Source organism: Hyperolius riggenbachi, chromosome 2 (assembly GCF_040937935.1).
Source record: "Hyperolius riggenbachi isolate aHypRig1 chromosome 2, aHypRig1.pri, whole genome shotgun sequence".
NCBI lineage: Eukaryota > Metazoa > Chordata > Amphibia > Anura > Hyperoliidae > Hyperolius > Hyperolius riggenbachi.
The window spans coordinates 448109813-448129237 of NC_090647.1; the positions used below are offsets into that span (position 1 = coordinate 448109813).

The window sequence follows — 19425 nt, forward strand, 5'->3', positions numbered from 1 at the left end:
CCGGTCAGGTTGCATCAGGTGTTCATCAGGATGCGATCCGGATCAGTTTGGCAAAAGATAGTAGAAACCGAATAAAAATGTTGGGGTCTGGGAGGTCAGCAGAAGGTGGACCTGTGGAATCAGGCCCTCCGCTGTTTAGCACTCATCTCCACCTCCGACATACTGCCAACATCTCCAGCACGTTTAAAGTCACTGCTGCTCCACTCCAAAATGCTTGCTCATGTGTCCCCATCCAAAATCGCCGCTACAATACGCATAGGAAGTGGGGTAGAACATCCAGATTTTTAGCCAGTGTGTTGTGCGCTCTCCGGTTCTCATTGGTTTGTATTGGCCGGATGGTGCAGTCCGGCTCAGCTCCGGATACGGCTGCCGGAGGAGCCGGACCAAAAAATAGCGCATGTTGGGTCTTATGCCGGAGTCCGGATCCGGTCCGGACGAAACGGACGCATGTGAACGGACGCATAGGCTTTCATTGCTATGCCGTGCATCCGTTCCGTCCGTTCTGCATGCGGTCCGGCTCCGGCACGGCGATTCCGGATGGCGACTGCTAATGTGAACCGGGCCTAAGAGAATATTGGGAGCAACACCGTGAAGTCCAAAGAACACACCAGACAGGTCAGGGATAAAGTTATTGAGAAATTTAAAGCAGGCTTAGGCTACAAAAAGATTTCCAAAGCCTTGAACATCCCACGGAGCATGGTTAAAGCGATCATTTAGAAATGGAAGGAGTATGGCACAACTGTAAACCTACCAAGACAAGGCCGTCCACCTAAACTCACAGGCCAAACAAGGAGAGCGCTGATCAGAAAAGCAATCAAGAGGCCCATGGTGACTCTGGATGAGCTGCAGAGATCTACAGCTCAGGTGGGAGACTCTGTCCATAGGACAACTATTAGTCATGCACTGTACAAAGTTGGCCTTTATGGAAGAGTGGCAAGAAGAATGCCATTGTTAACAGGAGGCATAAGACGTCCCATTTGCAGTATGCCACAAGCCATGTGGGGGACACAGCAACCATGTGGAAGATAGGTGCTCTGGTCAGATGAGACCAAAAGGGAACTTTTGGGCCAAAATGCAAAACGCTATGTGTGGCGGAAAACTAACACTGCACATCACTCTGAACACACCATCCCCACTGTCAAATATGGTGGTGGCAGCATCATGCTCTGGGGGTGCTTCTCTTCAGCAGGGACAGGGAAGCTGGTCAGAGTTGATGGGAAGATGGATGGAGCCAAATACAGGGCAAACTTGGAAGAAAACCTCTTGGAGACTGCAAAAGACTTGAGACTGGGACGGAGGTTCACCTTCCAGCAGGACAATGACCCTAAACATAAAGCCAGGGCAACAATGGAATGGTTCAAAACAAAACATATCTATGTGTTAGAATGGCCCAGTCAAAGTCCAGATCTAAATCCAATCGAGAATCTGTGGCAAGATCTGAAAACTCCTGTTCACAAACGCTGTCCATCGAATCTGACTGAGCTGGAGCTGGTTTGCAAAGAAGAATGGGCAAGGATTTCAGTCTCTAGATGTGCAAAGCTGGTAGAGACATACCCTAAAAGACTGGCAGCTCTGGCAGCTGTAATTGCAGCAAAAGGTGGGTGTACAAAGTATTGACTCGGGGGGGGGGGGGGAATAATTATGCACACACCCCACTTTGCAGTTATTTATTTGTAAAAAATGTTTGGAATGATGTATGATTTTCGATCCACTTCTCACATGTACACCACTTTGTATTGGTCTTTCACATGGAATTCCAATAAAATTGATGCATGTTTGTGGCAGTAATGTGACAAAATGTGGAAAACCTCAAGGGGGCCGAATACTTTTGCAACCCACTGTATATAGATGGGTGGACAGCTGTTAACACATACCATGTATTTTACCCATTAAGTATTTTTTTATTGCTGGTAGTACAGTGGTATCATTTATAAACATTCATTAGGGGTGACATACTTTAATAGCACTTTATAGAGCCTGTCATTCAAACAGACCAATCCAACATTGCTATTATATTCGATAGCTAATATTTATGGAAAAGGTTGCAGGGCTACCATTATTGTTGTGAAATAAAGAAACTGTAACACACAGACGAAATCTATGCAATCACAGGGAGAACATACAAATCCCTTGTAGAGAGTATACTGGTTGGGCAACAAAATCTGGACATTGCACTTACATCACTAAATTGTGACAGGAGGACTGGTATGATATGAATGACAGGCTGGCATGACAGGACTGGTATGACAGGCTTGCATGACAAGACTGGTATGACAGGACTGATTGATAGGCTTGCGTGACAGGACTGACTGACAAGCTGGTGTGACAGGTATAATAAGCATTGCAACATGTCACATCTGCTATGACGGAACAGCACTGAGTGCTGTTTGGCCAGGCCTTCAAGGAATCACGCCTATGCCACAGCCCCACCCCCTGCTATGGCTACAATTGAAATCAGGAGGCATGCGTGTGCTCCTTAGTGCACGCCCCCATTGCTGCGGACAGAAGACGGCATTTACGTGGATCCCAGAAGTCTGCCAAGACGCTGTGTGTTTCATGCAGGGAAGCCTTTGCTGGACCCGGGATCCGGTGAGTATGACAATGACGTCTTGTAAACAGCTAAGCTGGGTATAAACTTAAATTGATGGGCTGAGGAAGCTGCAGCTTACACGTCCAGTTTTTGCCTTTCACATGCAGTTATCGAGTTTGCTGTCATCTGTTATTTCCATGATTAGACATGGAAAGCATTGGAGCCTGGAGTTTTTACTTTCCTCATTCCATGTACATTGATAATTCAATAACTGGCACAACATAGTTCCATAAGTGCGGTTTTCATTTAGCTTCTCAGCTGGTTTTACATGTTCTGGTTCTAATTTCCTACTCTGGCAGCTGACACGTGCATCCATTCATGTGAACTGCGAAGACTGAAGGGTTCTCGGTGGTACTAGATGATGTTCTAACATATCTATGCATTTAAACCCCTTGGAAAAATGTTCTTCGAAGTAGCTGGCTATTTTAGGATTTTTACTTTTCATCAATCTACCTCCTGAATATACATCATCTTTCTAACGTCTTCCTTTACTCCTATCTTCCTGCACCTGACATCGTTTAGTTATTTACTGCCCTTGCTAAGGGTCTGATCACACCACTAAGCTTCTGCGAACAGTTTAAAACTAAGAACTGTGCATAAAACTGCCGCTCAGATTTGGAAATGCGGCTGAACTCCATATAGCAGTGTGAGTATTGTAGCTCTGCTGACTTTGTGGTTTTACTGAAAGCTCACCCATTACTTGTTTAAATGTATGGCATGTAATCAATGGACATATGGCTCTGGATAGAGTGCAGCCTGAAATACCCTAAATACTACGGCATAACTAGAATTTATGGGGCACCTCCAGGAATACTTTTATGTCCCCAACCAACGTTCACACCTCTTTATCCATTTCCCTTTGGTGATGGCTACACGAAGTAGGCATTTTTGGTCTGTCATGTAATGGCTACCCATTAACTGCAATATATGTTTGAAACTATGGGTTACAAGGGATATGAGTTTTGCCGCATGATAGCAATGCTTGGCCGATCGCTTGGTTTTCATACAGCTGTGAATTTCCACAGGAAACCCAGAGGTACATTGCAACACTTTTGCCAGGGATGGCTGTACAGCTGCAGTCCTGCCGTATAAAGATCCATTGCAAATCCTACCTAATAAAAGGCAAGTGTCCCTGTGTCTCATGTCCGTCCGTCAGTGCTTTTTGTGTACTGCGCATGTGCAGGGACACAGAGACACTGCCGAGAGCCGGAGGAAGATGGGGCCAGAAGGGGTGGGCGTGTGTGTGTCGCGCACGGGTGCGCAGTGGGCGCGCGCATGCGCGCCGCATTAGGGACAGACCTAGCCTGTTTTGAAACGGGCTAAGTCACTAGTATAATAATAATTGGCATAAAAAATTGGGGAAAAATGATGTAAGGCCCCCTCACTTCCTAAGCCTCTTTAATCCCTTTTTGCACCATGCAGGGTGGTATGGTCAGAATTCAATGCCAGGACACCATGGGGCTCTGCACACTGAGCTATACCAGTCTGCACGATCCATTATATGGGGGGGGGGGCTCTGGAAGAAAGGGGCAGCAAAGTCTCTTCTGGAGCCCTTGTCCAATCCATGGACAAGAGGTGCCTTCCTACCTCTGGTGGCCTGGAGGAGGTGGTGGCCCTGAGGGGGTTCATGGAATCTGGTGGTCCCCTTCAACAAAAGCCCCCTTGATGCTCCCTCCCCCCCCCCCAAGTGTAGGGGTACTAATGTCTTTGACATCAATTCATTTTGTGAAGGTGTTTTTGGGAGAATATGCAGAGCCACCTGAAATTTGAGGAAATCATGAGACTGCCAGAGGTGTTCTCGCTCATTCCTAGGCAAAAGGCCAGCTTCTTCCCATGAAGAACTATAAATCCTTCCCCTTGCCCCTCACTGGCCTGCAAGATCGCTCACTGAGGGAAGGATTGTGAGATTTATGTCCCTTGGGAGTAGAAGTTTGGTAATGTATCTGTATAAGGTCCTTTTGGCCTGCCAGATTTCTGGACAGAAATGTAAATTACAGGAGATATCATACCACTACAATACTAATGAGGATGGGAGAAGGAAAACTGTAAGTACAATATTTGAGGTCACTACAGGCTCCGTATAAGTGTAAATGGAGTCATATAAAGGCAAATGTACTTGAAGAAGCTTTTCAAGAAAACAAAAATGGCTTTAGATGTCGAAAAGGCACACAACTGGCCAACTGTTAGATGAGAGCCTGACCAAATGAATGAATGGAGAAGGGAAGGTCAGAAAATAGCTGTGTTTTTTAGCATAAAGTAAATTAAAACATTCCATAGCTTGCATCAACCTGACTTTTGAATGAAATATTCAAACCAGACATGTCTGCTTTAAACAGCATCCATAGAAAGAGTAACACCCATGGTCAGTTTAAACAAATGATAATCTCTTTTTAAGTTCCAAGCTTATAGAAGCACACGTGTTGGAATTTACCAGTGTCCATATGTGCTTCATGTAGACATGTTTATTAAGATCTTCACTGAGGCAATGTCTGGAATACATAATGCGCTGAAGAAGAAACACTTAAAAATGTCCACCAGCCCTCCACGAACTGTATTTCAGACAGAGAAAACGTTGGGAGGGCTAAGTTGATCAAATGTTTGGGGGAAACGCCTGGATTTGTTGCTGATGAGCTTCTGTTGAAGTGGCTCAGGCTGGAGAGCACCTCATTTCTGTCACGAAATAAAAACTGAAGGATGTGTTTGAAAATGTTGCTCACAGAGGGATAGCTTTTGTATGACATAAGGAATTACATCCATGTAAGTAAAACAGTGCAGCATGTACAGAGCAGCTCTACGCGGAGACTCACAATCCCAGGGCACGGCTGTCAGATTATGGCAGGTTAACTTATAGGAGTGGACAAAAAGCCCTTAATCCATAAACACTTTCCACGCCTTCAACAATCTCTTGTTAAGAGCTCTTAACAAGATAAATGGTGAGTCTCAGCTTACACGTTATTAAACCTCCTGCTGGCAGCCTCTATTAACAAGGACACACAAGACAGCAACGCCACTTTGTCGCCCCATTAACTCTTTTCTAGCCCAATATTGCTTTTACCAATGAGACGGTATAGGAGATGCATGATCTCCATGACTCCGAAACTGCATAGGCCTTACAGTATGTTATACATTTAATAAATGGCCTTACTAAAGATTTGTTTAAATACAAAAACCCACCATATAGCTGTGTCTAGTAGATCACAAATCCCACCCCCCTAAAAACACATAAAACTGACTTTTGTGGGCACTGGTAGGCTAACCCAATTCAACCTCCCATAGAGATCGCTCTACCATACTGTACTGTCATGCAGCCACCCACCTAACAGAGTATCTCTTTTTCTTTTTATCAATAACAATACAAAATATGGTGAATTTGCACTGGAATAAGAAAGTGTCATGCAGTTTTGTGTAAAAAAAAATTCAAATTGGCTCTAACTAAATCAGTCTATTTCCCAGTACAAACTAACTATTCCATTCTTATTGCTTATGTTTCCCTTAAGAAAAAAAATTAGAGACAAGGCAGGAGACAATGATATTAAATTAATTTGTCTTCAATTATTAGAGGTAAGTCGATCACTTATCTTCCCTTGATTTTTTAAGATTGTGGTATACTTAAAGGTTAATTGGCCAAAGCTTTATAACAGGAGTCTCAAACTCAATTTACCTGGGGGCCGCAGGAGGCAAACTCAGGATGAGGCTGGGCCGCATAAGGAATTTCACAATCGCGGCGCATCGCCGCCTCTGCCCGCCCCTCTCACTCTTCCTTCACAGAGAGGGGCGGGGAGAGGTGGCGATCCGTGCGGCGATTGACGTCAGGAGGGGCAGAGCTGAAGCTGAAAGCTCTGCCCCTTCCAGGAAATGCCTGCAGATTGCCCCCCAGGCGATTTGGATCGTTTAGCAGCGGGGATGCGGCGGATTACTTGGGAGCACTGAAACGAACTATAAGGAAGCTTTTGCCGGCGAGGGCCACAAAATATTGTATCGAGGGCCACTATCTTGGTGGTGGGCTGCTTCACTTCACTGCTGGGAATTGTGAGCACTAATTATATTACATTGCTGTTTGTATATTGTTTTTTGCTGCTGCAATATCTGGTGGATTGTCTGTGTGGTTCATCTGATATTAAACAGCAAGTGTCAGTTTTTAAAAGTACAATTTTTTTTTTCTTTTCCCTCTAGTTTGTTTTGCAGCAGGCAATTGGCTAGGGGGAGGGTCTAGCTGCAACAGGAGGTATTTGGTCAGCTTCAGGACTCAGTACTGAGCTTGCTCAGTCTGTGGCTTGCTCACTAAGTGGCTGCGACACAAGTGGCATAGGCGTTAAAAACAGGCGTTACAACACAGGCACAAAGAGAGTGGTGAGAGGAAGTAGGTAAGGACAAAAAAAAAAAAAAAACTTCAATCAATATTGTGTTTTTTTGCATTGGTTGGAATGTGCTAGGCACGTTGTGGTGTAGTCTTTAAATTTTGAGGACTCCACCCCAACTTCACTCACTCCACCTCCACTCCTCCCCTCCCCCCCCCCCTCTTCACTCACTCCCCAACTTCACTTACTCTCCCTTTCCTCCTCCCCAGCTACACTCACTCTCCCATTTCATCTTTTACCACCACAGTTTACTTTAAATAATTTTTCCCCACACAAAAGTCATCATGTTGGACTATGCTGTACAATGTACATCCTGCAACATGTATGCATGCCTTGATCAGCGGATTGAGGGTGTTTACTGTTGCCCTGGGTGTGTGCGTGTTGCTCAGTTAGAGGCGGAAGTCGCAGAGCTAAATAAGCATCTCGCAACACTGAGAAGCATACACAACATGGAGAAGAGCTTGGATCTCACGATCCAGACACTGGATGGAACCGTTGAAGATGAGGAGGGTGGAGTACAGCCGGACCAAGAAGCAGAGGCAGCCGCTAGTTGGGTCACAGTTAGAAGGGGTAGGGGAAAAAGTGGCAGGGAGGCTAGTCCCGAGTTGTCCCTCACTAATAAGTATGCTTGTTTGCGTAATATTGGGGAGGATGATTCAGGAGTAGCAATGCTGCAGCAGGATGTGCTCCTTAGCAACCAAGGGGCAGACTGCTGTAACGAGAAAGGGAATAGGAGTGCAGCTAAGGCTAGACAGGTACTGGTGGTAGGGGATTCAATTATTAGGCGCACAGATAGGGTAATCTGTCGAAGAAACCGCGAATGCCGTACAGTCTGTTGCCTCCCGGGTGCTCGGGTTCGGCATGTAGCGGAAAGAATTGACAGATTACTGGGTGGGGCTGGGGAAGACCCGGCTGTCATGGTACACATTGGCACCAATGACAAAGTTAGTGGGAGATGGAAGGTCCTCAAAAATGATTTTCAGGTACTTGGAGATAAACTTAAAGCAAGGACCTCCAAGGTGGTGTTTTCTGAAATACTGCCAGTGCCACGTGCTACATCTGAGAGACAGAGGGAGCTTAGGGAGTTAAATAAGTGGCTGAGAAATTGGTGTAGGAAGGAAGGGTTTGGGTTCCTGGAGAACTGGGCAGACTTTGCAGTCGGCTACAGGTTCTACAGCAGGGATGGGCTGCACCTTAATGGGGAGGGTGCAGCTGCATTGGGGGAGAAGATGGCTAAACGGTTGGAGGAGATTTTAAACTAGGATCTGGGGGGAGGCGGGAGGATAAAGTCTCAATACATAGACAAGATGAGGTAAAAAGACAGTGGGAACCTATCATTATGGAGGGTGGAGAGGGGGGTGGGGACAGTGTAAAGATTAAGGAGGTTGGTAAAAATTCAAGTAGCCAATTTCATGTAAACAAAATTGGTAAATGTGGTGGTAAAAATATAAAGTGCATGGTAACCAATGCTCGGAGCCTTGCAAATAAAATAGACGAACTAGAGTTCATTCTGAATGACAAAGGCTATGACATTGTGGGAATAACCGAGACATGGATGGATGAAAGCCATGACTGGATAGCTAATTTAAAAGGATACAATGTGTTTAGGAGGGATAGAACAGGGAAAAAAGGTGGAGGGGTTTGTCTCTTTGTTAAGAATTCTCTTACAGCTGTCCTCAACGATGAGATGGAGGAAGATTGCGAAGATGTGGAGTCCGTTTGGGTAAATATTCATGGTGGAAATAAAAGTTGCCAATTGCTTATTGGGGTATGCTACAGGCCACCTCTTATTAATGAAGCTGCAGAACTGCAATTACTACAGCAGATTGAAAAAGCTGCAGGTAAAAATGAGGTCATAATTATGGGCGACTTCAACTTTCCAGACATTGACTGGAGTATTGAGGCTACCCATTCTGGTAAAAGCAGCAGATTTCTGGCAGCACTACAGGACAATTACTTGACTCAAATGGTAACTGAACCAACTAGGGGGAATGCATTACTGGATCTGATCATTTCTAATAGACCAGATAATGTATCAAATGTGCAGGTTCAAGAACATTTGGGAAATAGTGATCACAACATGATAACGTTTGAGCTGGTGACTGATAGGCCACGGGGCAGCGGGACCACTAAAACTATGAACTTTAGAAAAGCAAAGTTCACTCAAATTAGGCAGGCACTAAGTTTGGTGAACTGGGATAATGTACTACAAGGGGAAGACACTGAAGGGAAATGGCAAGCTTTTAAACTTATACTCAATCAATACTGTAGTATGTATATCCCATATGGAAACAAAATGTCTAGGAATAAAAAAAGGCCTCTATGGATGAATAGAAAGGTTAAAGATAAAATGAAGAGGAAAAAGAATGCCTATAAGGTCTTAAAACAGGAGGGGACCGAGGCTGCACTAAGCAATTATAAGGAGTGCAATAAAAATTGTAAAAAAGAAATTAGGCAGGCAAAGATTGAAGCTGAAAAACAAATCGCTAAGGATATCAAATCTAACCCAAAAAAGTTTTACAAGTACATTAACTCTAAAAAAAGAAAGGTTGACTGTATAGGACTCCTAAAGGATGAGGATGGGAACTCAATGGTGGATGACCAAGGTAAGGCAGAGTTATTAAATGCTTTCTTTGCTTCTGTCTTCACAAAAGAAACAGCACTGTTGCAAACTACAGAGGCGGAAGAGTCTCAATCTTCTAACTGTAATATTAAATACTTAACGCAGGAAAAAGTGAAGGCAAGACTAAATAAATTAAAAATAGACAAGGCACCTGGCCCGGATGGCATGCATCCTCGGGTCCTAAGGGAATTAAGTTCAGTTATAGATAAACCCCTTTATCTTATCTTTTGTGACTCTCTTGCAACTGGCAGAGTCCCAGTGGATTGGCGTACAGCCCACGTTTTCCCATTATTTAAGAAGGGCAAAAAATCTGATCCAGGAAATTATAGACCTGTAAGTTTAACATCAGTTGTATGCAAACTATTTGAGGGGTTACTAAGAGATACTATACATGACTTCATAGTAGAAAATAATCTTATTTCTCAGCATCAACATGGGTTTACTAAAGATAGGTCCTGTTTGACTAACATGCTCAGCTTTTATGAGGTAGTGAATGCTAATATGGATATTGGGAATGCTGTAGATGTGATATACTTGGACTTTGCAAAGGCCTTCGACACTGTTCCCCACAAAAGTCTGGTGCAAAAGTTGAGGATGCAAGGACTGGGGAAGAGTCTGTGTTCATGGATAGGGAACTGGCTAATGGACAGAAAACAAAGAGTTGTGGTCAATGGATCATACTCAAAATGGGAGACTGTTAGCAGTGGGGTCCCACAGGGGTCTGTTCTGGGTCCAGTGCTCTTCAATTTATTTATTAATGACCTAGTAGATGCAGTAGTGAGCAATGTTGCTATTTTTGCAGATGATACAAAATTGTGCAGAATCATTAACTCAAAGGAAGATAGTGTCATATTGCAACAGGATCTGGATAGGATGGCTATATGGGCACATACATGGCAGATGAAATTCAATGTTGACAAATGTAAGGTCATGCATTTTGGACGTACTAATGGTCTAGCACCATACAAAATAAATGGGATACAGTTGGGGACATCAAACTTGGAGAAGGACTTAGGAGTACTCATTGACAACAAGTTAAATAATCGTACTCAATGCCAAGCAGCTGCAGCTAAAGCTAACAAAATTTTGGGATGCATTAAAAGGGAAATAAAAACTCGAGATGCTAGCATAATATTGCCCCTGTTTAACTCTCTAGTAAGGCCACATCTGGAATATGGAATTCAGTTCTGGGCACCACATTACAAAAAAGATATTGCAGTTTTAGAGCAGGTGCAGAGACGAGCAACAAAATTGATGCGTGGGATGGAAGGTCTCACTTATCGAGAAAGGTTAGATAAACTGGGTTTATTTAGTCTAGAGAAAAGACGCCTTAGAGGGGATCTAATTAACATGTATAAATACATCAGAGGGCAATATAATACCTTGGCGGATGAGCTTTTTGTCCCTAGGCCTTCTCAAAGGACTAGAGGACATGATCTGCGCATGGAGGAAAAATGTTTTAGCCATTTATTTAGGAAAGGGTTCTTTACAGTAAGAGTGATTAAGATGTGGAATGCATTGCCACAGGAAGTCGTTATGGCAAACTCTATACCTGCATTTAAAGGGGGCTTAGATGCTTTCCTTGCGTTGAAAGACATCCATGGCTACAATTACTAGGTAATGCCTAATGATGTTGATCCAGGGATTTTATCTGATTGCCATCTGGAGTCGGGAAGGAATTTTTCCCTTTAGGGGCTAATTGGACCATGCCTTGTAAGGGTTTTTTCGCCTTCCTCTGGATCAACAGGGATATGTGAGGGAGCAGGCTGGTGTTGTACTTTATACTGGTTGAACTCGATGGACGTATGTCTTTTTTCAACCAAAATAACTATGTAACTATGTAACTATGTAAATGGCCCGCGGGCCGTGAGTTTGAGACCCCTGCTTTATAAGGTTTTTGTTTTTGCCTATCCCTGGATTAACTGTGATATGTGAGGGTGAGGACAGAAAGGTACCTATTGTTTACTTGTTTATTTATTTTATGCTTTTTAAAAAAATATTATTGTGATTGTACTTGATGGACAGATGTCTTTTAAAAACCAAACTATGTGCTGTATATCTGCCTTTGTCAGTGAGGATATTGGGCACCTCTACATATAGTTCCATTCTTGTTTATTTCACAGTCATGAGTCCTCTATAAAGGTTTGTCATTGATAGGATATGTGCATACATTGGCTGTAAATTAATATCAAAGTACTGGTGCCAACCATGTGAGTATAAAAAATGCTTAAAACACAATACTAAAGTGCAAAGAAAGCGCACTCAGTAAGGGATAGTGCTCATATGCTCCTAACAAATCAGTTACAGAGAGACATATGAATGATGATGGGGCAATGCATGATAGTTCAGGATGGGTATTACACAGTGGTAATTGACATACTATACCCCAAGACAGAGTCCGCCAGAAGTAGATGATCTGCAGCAACCGAGTAAGGAAAGAGGGAGGTATGAGAACGCTCCACATGTGGCATGGTCAATGTGACCACTTTGTCAGGAGAGCCACACACAATATCACTAAAGGTGGCCACTAACGATACAATTCAGTGAAAGATTGTTTACGAACAATTATTCACATGAACGATCGGAAATGATCGCTTGGAACCACTAACAGACACAAATCTTCTAACCAATCCCATCGAATTATTAAAATTAATCGATTTTTGGATCGATCCCGTTGGTGGCCTCCTTAAAACAAAAATCAATAACCAGTACCAGGGATGAGGCAAAACCAATGTCAGATAGCTAGCCAGGGGTCATACACATAAAAGGACACTCTATGCTTTATAAGACTCATATACACAACGTGCTTTTTAATAAATAGTTTACGGGTATCAAGAAAAATCTGTCAGAAGCTGAAGTAATTCCTTCTCTTTGTGTCTCAGGATTTTTGAAAGGATCTCAACTTAAAGTTCTGTCAGTCATGAAGAAATGTAATCTGATGTTAATGTGTTCCTGAGTACAATGTGTGCTCCTTTGCAGGGGAGTTTGGAAGTCATCAGAAAACTGTAAGTCACTGTAGTCTGAATGTATTTTGTGCACTTGTTACTGTTATCCATGGGACGTAATGTGTACATAATGTTTCACTGTAAAAGTCCATTACCACAGTGAAGTCTCCATGTATCGCTAAACTTGGCAAATATTGCTCTACTATTGGCTAAGTTAAGTTGACATAGAACTTTAAGTTTGGAAAATCTGCCACAAAAATTCAGTCATAAAAAATGTTTGACTGCTGCCTGCTTAGATAAAAATCTATCCACTTGTAATGTAAATTACTGTTGTGCATCAAAATGACTAACTGGATGTTCTTTCTTTTTCATTTAACATGAAGCTGGTGTGTTGTCTTTTATTCAGTGATCTTTAAATGAATCCTGAAGTGAAGACATTATTCTTTTTTCAGTCTTTTAAAGAAACCAGGAAACTCCTGAATCTCAAAAGAATCGCACCCAGTGTACATACCACAGCCGCCGCACTAAGCCACCGCCCACACTAGGCTTCTGCCTATGGTCCATGCATACTTACCACCTTGGTTAGTATATAGGATAGCAGCTGCCTGTCTACCATACTGATTAGTAACACTAACATATAAAACATGCCCGCAACAGTGGAGTCTGGGTGAATTTGGAAAACCTGATCTGCAGCCTTGTTACTGATTCTGAAGGTTCAAAAAATAGCATCAGTGATTCAGTAGTGCACATAGTGAACATGAAGCGGGCAGTTCATGACGAACAGTGAACATGCAAATTAATTTAAATGAATATAGAGTCATTTGACCTCACCCAAGGCCATTTCTGGCCATTTTTGTAAGCAAGGCACTATCTAAAATTGTTATGTTATTTTAAGTAAAATCCAATTAACTTTTTCTCCAAGTTTTCTAGATGATATTTTCACATTTATCAATAAAATGCCTTTTAAGTCACCAGTGAGCAAAAAAAAAAAGTCTAAATAATTTTGACAGTACTTTTGCACCTGCTAACCACAATCACCCAGCTCCTGCCTATGGAAATTGTGGTTGCTGTCGTATTGGGTTGATTGTGTGTGGACCCACCACTGACGCACACCACTGAGGCCTCACATACAAGCTGCACTTTGTAACTTCTGTTTGATGGGACACTGTTGTTTCCTATCTACCTGCATGGTGATCGCTTTCAGGATGGACCCTGAATCAGGACAACAATTCCGTGATCCACTTGACCTACGTCATTAATCTGACACCAATGCCACAAGTCTTTAGCTCCAGCACTTTGATCGCCATCAGGGAATACGCTATGTAAGGGCAACAATATGGTAATCTCTTTCCCCACTACTGTGACTAGATTTCAATGCCACATTCCCGCTTCAAGCTCAGAAACTGCAATGTCCTAGATAAGGTGGTATGACTCACGGGTCTTTAACCACTGATGTGCAACTTGCAACTCCTCGGTTGTTAGCGGTAAGCATGGCTCCGTTATTTCCTCGCTGTGTGCACCAGCATCCCAGATGTCTGTCTCCCGTCACCGCTGTGCAATGTATCCACATGCAGGACTGTGTGTCAGTCTTAATGATGAAGGATCCAGAGTCTTCTCTCTATCGAGTTACTTATCTAGTCCTCCTTTCCCCCCACACCCGGACTTCACAGGTTTGCTTTAACCACTTGAGGAGCACAGTGGTAAACACCACTAAAGACCAGGCTGTTCGTTTCATAATTGGCCACTGCAGCTTTAAGGCCAAGCTGCAGGGCCGAACAACACAGCACACGAGTGATTGCCCCCCGCTTTTCTCCCCACCAACACAGCTCTCTGTTAGTGGGGTCTGATGCCCCCCCCTTTAGTTTTTTTTTTAGCAATATTTATGCTGATCGCAGCGCTGCACTGTGTAAATAGACGGAGATCATGCCGTCTAACAGTCTCCCGAACGGCAATAGCCGCTCAGAGACTGAAGAGGAGGAGAAGCTCCGCCCCCCCGAGAAGGAGATGCGCTCGCACCCTGCGTGCGATCTCCTTCAGTAGCCGGCCCCAGGACCTGACGCCAATTGGCGTTAGGCGGTACAGGGGCTGCCGCAAGAGGACACGCCCAATGGCGTGGAGCGGTCTCAGAGTAGTTAAAGAGGAACCTTAACCTAGGATTAAACTTCATCCCCATCAGTAGCTGATACCCCCTCATTCGAAATCTTTACCCTTTCTTGAATAGATCATCGGGGGGGGGGGGGGGGGGGTCTGGCTGGCTGATATTGTGGTGAAACGCCTCCCACGGTGTGATGTCATGACCCTGGTCATGACGGTTACCTTTCTGAGAACCTTGTTGCATTGTGGGATTTTGGGAAATAATGGTTGTTTCCACCTTCGAAGCATCCAGTATCTCCCTCTGTGTATATGTTTAACAATAAAAAAACAACTTTTTAGCCTATTGCAATGTTAGTAAATATGGTTATAGATAATGGCAGTTGGTGCTGTCTAGTTTTTTTCTTGCCTACCAGTAGTAAAGATGAGGACTTGCAGGCTCATTGTTGATCAAACAACATGAACAAATTACATGGCGAATATCAATCATTTCTGTATCTTTCCTCTATTTTCTGACTTCTCACTTAGCAATGTATTGATTCATTTTGTCCCCCCGCTACTATTTTTCAGTAAAGTTCCTCTTTAAGTCTTTGTGCACTTTTCATTTACATAAACTAAAAAGTGCAAAAATCCTTGTACTGTAGCACACCTCCTTATCGGTTTACCTCATGATTTATCTCTCCATATAGTTGAGGTGTAAAATACATAATATGAGATGATTCATGAAATACATTTTATAAATCAGCCCTTATGTGTCAGAAGAGGGTTTAAGGTTAATTTTCCCATATGTAGAAACTGAAAGCAAAAAGAAAATGAAAAAGAGGTTACTGCCCTCTATTTACACGAAACAAAACTATTTTTCTTTACCTTGGAGTTGGTCCTTAAGCAAAAGTGCTCGTCATCATATTGGTGTGACAGTGGCATTAGGCCTAGTCTGTGTTCCGGTCTAGTACCTGAACACACCATATGGGGTCTTCCCATTCCTACGTCATTTGCTTAGTTGTAGTGTCTGCTGACCAGAAATAGCAGACAGCTGCTCAGACGTAGGCTTGTCTGCTAAATTATCCTTGGTTGTTAGCACCATAGGAGAAATGAAATCTTCTGCTGCTTTTCTAAAAATAGAACCAAAGAGAACGTTTGCCAGGTGTTGTACTAAAAACGATCGTACTTGGCATTGCCTTGGAGACCAAGTAAGTAAATATTTACAGTCGGCAATGCATAATAGTGTTCAAGTGGAACATTCTAAATCGTTTCTTACATTTCAACCCTACTGTTAAAGTGAAATTCACGTTAGTTCAAAGAAAAAACACCCCCTTTGTCTCCACTCTGTGCCTTGCCATGATATTAGCAAACATTATTCTTCACATTATTACCATGTTTTTATGTTCTTATACAAACCAGCCAGTGTAATAAGTTTCTGGTGGAATACGTATACCAATTCAAAGAAGACAGGCATATCTGTGGTCCTCTCCTCTTCTTACCTGCAGCCTATCACTGTTCAGAAGCTTTCTACCCTAGGCTCCAAATGTGATGTGATATACATTGAGACCATACAGAGAGATGTTTCTGAACAGTCATAGGCTGCAATGAAGAGGAGAGGACTTCCAGAGCTTGACTAGGTAAGGTGATTGGGCTTTGCTGTGAGTGCTCTGCTATTTAGACGGTCACATACACTGCCCTCTAGATTTTTGCACCTAAATAACATGATTCAGATGGCTTCATTGGAAAGTCGACTTCCTGGCCCAAAGTGGTACACCAGTCATGGCCTGCGGAGGAGTCCTACCACAGTCAAAAACCAATCTATATCTTGCACCAATGAAGGACAAAATAGCCTTCTGTAGGCTGTTCCCATTGTTCCAACAAGCCATAGCTGTTCTATAAATTGGTAGCACAGCTGCTTGACACCCATTTCCTGTTCTAGCATATGCTTTGCCTATAGCAAAAAATATTTCTCCTAGAGGGGGCACTAAACATCATTTACCAATAACATACAGTGCTTTAACATTACAGGAAACCTATTGTTTGACATATCTGGGACTTCTTACAGCCCCTTGCAATCCTTCTGGTTCCTCACAGTCATTCTGCTGTGTTCCAGTTAGCAGCTGTGCCCATCTGAAAGCTGCTGAGGGGCTCTGGGCCATGTGCCTCCTGATTGTGCTCCCATTCACAGTTCGTAAAAATTGCAACTGTGCATGCGCCAAATGCTTCTGGCCTTGGGAGCGCAATTGATGAGGTGCTTGGCCGCACTTGTGCAGTAGACCATAACTGTCTCAGCTGTCCAGCTTTCAGAAGGGCACTGCTGCTAAACAACTGCAAGGGACCAGGAGGACTGCAGGAGGGTGCATGAAGCCCCAAGTAAGTTAAACAGGCCACTTTCATTCCACTTTAGCTACCCTTTAAAACAGTATACTGTGCATCTTTGGAAGATAAGTATATCCCGACAGTTCATGAACCGTGTACACTCTCCTCTGTAGTGCCTACAGTCACCCAGTGCTCACAAAACAGAGTGATGTGGTCACCACCTCCCAAGCATAAAAACCATAATCAGGCTCTTACTTCATTGCACAGGGAGGTACCCCTTTAACCTCTTGAGGACCACAGTGTTAAACCCCCGTAAAGACCAGGCCATTTTTTTAAAATAGGCCACTGCAGCTTTAAGGCCAAGCTGAACGGCCGCACAACACAGCACACAAGAGACTTCCTCCCCCTTTTCACCCCACCAACAGAGCTCTCTGTTGGTGGGGGTCTGATCACTCCCCCTGTGTTTATTTTTTTTTATAAATATTTTTGTTATTTATTGTTTAATAAACATACCTATTTATTTATCCCCCCCCCCCCCCCCTTTCTCCCTCCCTGCAGCCAGCCAATCATGGCGATCGGCTGTCATAGGCCCCCTGTTTGCATGGAGTTGCATGTAAGATATTGCACTAACCCCGGAGTAAAATGCACCTAAAATCTACTGCCACTACTGGCGTTACAGGAAGAAATGCCCATTCTCCTGTTCCGACCAAGGTTTCGGCCTTCCGCCGTCATCAAGAGAATACTGTGCATCTTTACCAGGCAAACTGAACAACTGACATGTGCATAATGAGTTTCAATCAGGCTTTAGAGTAAGGAATCTACAGTATATCTGCATATAAATATCTGGTTATTATTTCTTTCATTCTCATTTCAGCTGAAGAAGTTGCTTGCACTAGTGACTAAAAGTCTGCAATTAGACAAAACAGAATGTCATACTGAAAGTTCTTTGCATTTTCTTTAGACATATCATGACCAGGATAAATGAGAATCATAAATTACAAAGTGACTCGTGGAGCGCTTGTATGTTACAGCAGCATTAAAGGACTATTATGTTTACAGTGTGTGTTGTGTTTTGTGTAAATCTGCTACTAGTATGAACTACAATTAAATATACAACATGTGGAAGTGTGTGTGTAGAAACATGTGGAAGTGTGTGTGTAGATGAATATGTGACTAGTGCTGGACATTTGCAGCTGGTATAATGACAGAAGGAATGCATATATTTTTAAACAGTGGACACAGCTGTACGTTCTCTACTTTATAAGCTGACAATGAATAGCCTGCAGGATTGTTAGCCTTATTGTAATGTTTAGATTATAGGTCTTGATTCAATAATGTTTCCTCTAAGTTTCCATAACGTATCAATAAAATGCCCTCTGTTTCCCAGGGAAGTAAAAAAATGCAAGGTAAGTTGTCTCAAAATAACATAATTATGCTAATACTTGTCTTACACACTTTCTAGCTATTCTTTTTACACATGCTAGTTACTTAAACTTTACTAAAAGCTCTTTCACACCAGAGCCCATTTTCTGTGGGAGGACTTGGGCTCCCCAAAGACTTCTGAAGCCTCCCTTCAGTGGCAGAGAGAGCAGTATTTCACTAATTTAGTCAGGCTCCTGAAGACTTCCAGGTGATTTAAACGGAGGATCTCCTGCTGCAACGAAGGCACCGGGAGTAAAGAGGGAAGGCTCTACTGGACCCAGAGCCTTTCCTCTCCTTAGGTAATTATCTGTTTTGTTTTGTTTTAAATAGACTCCCATTAGCTTTCAGGGCTGAAATTCAAAGTATGAAGTGTAAACAGCAGCCATGTAAGTGACAGGAATGAGCAGGCAAATTCTGAATGTTTGATCCCATGATGAATTGGCTTGTTTTTGTTTGGACTCTGGCACATATACCCACTGTGGTTGGGCTTGCCTTGTTATAATGCAACGGCATACACTTTTTTTGACAGCCAATGCATTGCCATATATGAAATGAATGGCGCACATCCACACCAACAAACCGATTCGGGAGGTTAATGTATGGGTCAGGATACAGTAAGCTTAGACATATCAGTTAGGGTTAGGTACATTTTTTGAAAGATTTAAAATGAGGCTTACACTCAAATAAAAGGCGAAATGTTTTCTTTTTTCATTTGGGCTGGGGTTGCCAGTGGGTCATTTTGCAAACGAAGGCAAACAATGGCTTAAAGAGACTCTGTAACAAATTTTTCAGCCTTAGTTCTTCTATCCTATAAGTTCCTATGCCTGTTCTAATCTGCTCTGGCTTACTGCAGTCTTTCCTAACTGCACTGTCTCTGTAATAAATCAATGTATCTTTCCTCTGTCCTGTTTGTCGGGCTAAGGATTGATTGTGTGGAATGTGCAGGGCTGCTTGTGATTGGTAGAAGCGATACACACCCTCTGCAGGCCCCCTGCACACTGTGAATGACTCATACACTATGCTTAGCTGAGCCTATTAGAAGCTGGTTAGTTTGTTTGTAAACACTGCCTAAAACTGTTAATTACAAGCCAGGAT

General features: G+C 43.1%; 1 long non-coding RNA gene across 1 annotated transcript; it reads left to right on the plus strand.

The window, feature by feature from the left end:
• The first annotated feature begins 6087 nt into the window (after positions 1 to 6087).
• On the plus strand, positions 6088 to 17953 carry LOC137544648 (uncharacterized). Its single transcript, XR_011025916.1, has 3 exons — positions 6088 to 6151; positions 12454 to 12576; positions 17870 to 17953. It is a non-coding gene; the product is annotated as an uncharacterized lncRNA (long non-coding RNA).
• The last annotated feature ends 1472 nt before the right edge of the window (positions 17954 to 19425 follow it).